The sequence below is a fragment of the Hylaeus volcanicus genome, chromosome 8 (genome assembly GCF_026283585.1).
Source record: "Hylaeus volcanicus isolate JK05 chromosome 8, UHH_iyHylVolc1.0_haploid, whole genome shotgun sequence".
Lineage (NCBI taxonomy): Eukaryota > Metazoa > Arthropoda > Insecta > Hymenoptera > Colletidae > Hylaeus > Hylaeus volcanicus.
In genome coordinates, this window is record NC_071983.1 from 15,135,148 (window position 1) to 15,139,370 (window position 4,223).

Sequence of the window (4,223 nt, forward strand, 5' to 3'; positions counted from 1 at the left end):
AATAATAATAATAATAATAATAATAATAATAATAATAATAATAATAATAATAATAATAATAATACTCGACTGGTAAATTTTGGACCCGTACAAAATTTATTAAACCAAGCATAGATGGAACCGACGTAATGTATGTTTGTTTGATTTCATATTGAAATCACCGTTTTACTTATTTAAACATCGCTTGTTTACCCAAGTCTGGTACCAACGCAATTACACATGCAACCGTTAGAGTTTGAACGATTTGCCTATCCTCTGGAGATACAGTGGGTATAGAAAGTATTCTTACACCGATCAATTTCCAAACAAACTATGTGAAATTGTAATTTATTAACTTATTTTTTATAAACAATGACATTCTACATATTCTCGGAAATCCCTAGAATAGATAGATTACGAAAAAAATAGCTATTTATGTAAGTTGCTAAATTAACAAAAACAAACAATTAATCGATAGAAATATTGAAGCAATATTTCTAGAAGTATTCGCACAACTGTTTAATTTTTAAAACTTCATTTTAAAAAAGAACGAAATTTACATTAATGTACAAGTATATAATACTTCTTTCGTGGAATTTCCATTTGATTTTATAATTATTGTAACTTTTCTAAGCGTTAAATTAATTAAATTATTAGTTATTCCAAGTGGGATCTTCTTCAATTCCTCTATTAGAGTCATTTTTAAAAGTACTTTCCTGGAAATTTGATGTTTTCTAATTCGTACGGAGCAATAAACTAATGTGTTTACGTTACAAACTCTACTGTAAATGGTTCGTCATAAGAATCGTACAAATACTTATTGCTTCTATACTTTTACCCACTTTTCGCACTTTTTTTGTTAATTTCACAAATTATATTTATTAGTAAATGTTGTTTGGACTTGTTGTTTCCCTTTTCAATTATTTACAACTAAGTTAGAATACATCGAGCGACGCACAGCGCGTGTTTGTAAACAATGTCTAGATATCGTTTAAGAAATAATAAACAGAATACTTTTAAGGAAAATTTTATGACATTATTTACAAACTTGTTGAAACTGGTTGCCTCCCTGTCGTATGCATAGCTGTAACGATACGCGTAGTGTGTCTGACCATTATCTCATTCTACTTCAGCTCATTGCACGGAACGTAACGCATGGGATTTTTGTTTCTTTTTAATTATTTAACCTTGTTCCAGGACTCCCACCGTTCTGAAACTTTTACATGTGTCAGCTAAATAACCGATCATCATTCCGGATTTTTTTGGTAGGTATCACTCACAGGGTTGTTTGCAATTACCACCCGGGAAAAATAAATTATTTATTTTCTACCCTTAATAATTAAAAAAATACCCTGGCAAAAATATATGAGATGCAGTTAATAAGAAAGAATATTTTCATTTTTGCAGAATATGACTATCTGAAATCGTAACCGAGAAAAAAAATAATAAAGTTAAGGGTGTGTTAATGTTGTTTGGACTATATCTATCTTAAAGATTTCCGAGAATATGTAAAATATCATTGATTATAAAAAAAGAAATTAAGAAACTACAATTTCACACAAAAGTTTTTTGGGAAATTGATCGGTGAATACATTCGACACCCACTGTATTTAAACATCGCTTGTTTCCCAGGTTTGGTATCTACCCAATTACACATGCAACCGTTAGAGTTTGAACGGGTTGTCTATCCCCTGGAGATATGAATTTCGAGTCAACGATCCTCATCGCGATGACATCGATACCGTCGGCGTCGGTGTCGGCGACGGTCGGGCAGATTACAATTTCTGTTTTCTATGTTAATTAGAGTCATGTGTATGCAGGTTTCTTGAATGTCTGATGACCGTCGAGCCGGAATAACTAAGTTGGCGATGCTCGTCGCTCCCTAATCCGTACGATGATAAAAGAATCATAGACACTCGACGTCCGTCCAACGTTAATTGAACTTTGACGAGATTTCGTACACGATATTCATAGGATAACAAAGCACGTCGACGCCCATTACTATTCCGTGTTTCGTGTTTCGGGTGTTTAACACACTCGCGTGAAATTCGAAATGATAATGTTACGACCGTTTAAAACTCTTTTAGGCCAGTCACGTTAGACAATTCATTGCCAAACATTGCATAAAGTACCGTAAATATTTTTATTTGATTGTTTGATATGTTGTTAGGGACCACACACAGATAGTATTGGATGGTTGCATAAGTTCGTGCCCGATTTAAAAATGAAGTTTAATGTGTTAAATTTCAAAGAATATGATTTTATTAATCAATTATGTAGTCGCCATTCATTTCCACAGTTTAATTTTGCATATGATAATATAGTCTATTTAGTGGGTAAACCAAACCAAACAAAAATAATGGAGTTGTCGTAGCAACGTCTATGACAATCGGGCACGAACTTATACAATCATCCAATATAAATGTAGATTTGCAACCCTCAGAAATGTGAGTCAGCCGAGTTAAGGTCGATTCGGACTATACGACACGGACCGTCACGTTCCGGCAATGACACGACAAAACATTAAAACACGCGTTTTAATGGAACTATTCACACTATTCCCGTTGACGGAACGTTCAGGTCGGTGTCTGTTAAGTGTGAATAGTTCCATTAAAACGCGTGTTTTAATGTTTTGTCGTGTCGGTGCCGGTACGTGTCGATGCCGGAACGTGACGGTCCGTGTCGTATAGTCTGAGTCGACCTTTACAGTCGAAAAATCGCGAAATTTTTGGTGTCTAAAAGACTGGCCTATTTACCGATAGTCGTTGGTACAAGTACAGTAGAGACTCCCGCATCCGTACCCCCATTATCCGAATCCCCTAATATACGGACGTTTTATTATCCGCACAACGTCCTTTCTCATGTCGAAGCATTCGAGTCATTTGAATAGAATAATTTTTGGAAAAAAAATATAACCGACTTCGAAAAACATTAAAATCTCACTAAAAAATATGAAATAATTTCTAGTTATTGCTTGAAAGTATGAGAAAATGCTCCGAAAAGTATGAAATAATTTCTATTTAAACTGCATTGTTACTCACCAGTTCTCGATGAATTTGGTTAAATTATTAAATACGGCATTATTAAATACAATGCACCCTTTCCGAAGTCGGTTAAAAAGGACTTCTGTGGTTCGAGGCACAACGGGAATCTAATTCCTGCTAAAATGATATAGGACCCTTTTGAAAGAAACTCAATTTTGTTCATTTCTACTTGAATAAATGATATTTAATGCGAAAGAAAGTAATTGTTCTATTATCCGAGAAATCCACTATCCGGCCACTTTTGTCTCCCTTTTAATTCGGATACGGGAGTCTCTACTGCACGTTTACGTGACGAGACGAGACGAGACGCGGCACGATTGAAGGATAACCGTTGATGTGCACAATCAGAAATATATAAATAAATAATACTTGCAAATCCCGTATTCGGAGCGTTTTGCTTTCGATTCGCTAAAACGGATACTTTGAAAGTAAAATAAAGGTACAAAGAACGTTCTTTTACCTTGTGATCTGTTCAGTTTTCGACCCCTCAGCCCGCATTTACCGTGTATACGCATATCGCGAAACCATGACATACATAAGCGATTACTCGACTCGCGCGTAGGTTAACAATTGCCCAACGGTTAACCTGATCGAACCACGGAACAATCGTCAAACGAATTAACGAACGAAGAAATTTTTTTTCTCTTTTATTTAAAGGTTTAACGTCGCATTAACATCCTATGTTATTAGCGACTACACTGACAAGGAAATCTTTTTACGTGTTCCCCTCCAATTGTTTTGATTTTTGGATATGTTTTAAATGACCGAAAAATAAAGTATACGAATTTTTTTATATTGTCCCGTGTCCATATTTAGGGAGTGAAACGACTCCCTAAAGTTTCAGCTGCGAAAGACTATCTCCGAAACTATCATTTTACATACGGTGGGTGTAGAATGTATTCGTACACCGATTAATTTCTTCAAAAAATTTGGAGGAAATTGTAGTTTATTAACTTTCCTTTTTATAATCAACGATATTTTACATATTCTTGAAAATCTCTAAGATAGATATAGTCCAAACAACATTTACTAGTTAATATAATTTGTGAAATTAACAAAAAAATGCTAAAAGTAGGTAAAAATATAGAAGCAATAAGTATTAGTACTATTCTTATGACTAGACAGCGGATCTTTATGTAAAATAAAATCTTCGCGAACGTGCCTACAAAAATTGAACCTAAATAAGAATATATTTTATTC

The 4,223-nt window shown here is 34.2% G+C and overlaps 2 protein-coding genes across 4 annotated transcripts in view; one reads left to right on the forward strand and one right to left on the reverse strand.

The window, feature by feature from the left end:
• The window catches only part of LOC128880802 (FMRFamide receptor-like), a 41,913-nt gene that overhangs the window by 25,792 nt on the left and 11,898 nt on the right, over positions 1 to 4,223 (reverse strand). The gene's annotated exons all lie outside the window — the stretch shown is intronic.
• LOC128880801 (uncharacterized) overlaps positions 1 to 4,223 on the forward strand; it is a 51,452-nt gene that overhangs the window by 10,777 nt on the left and 36,452 nt on the right. The window lies entirely within an intron of this gene.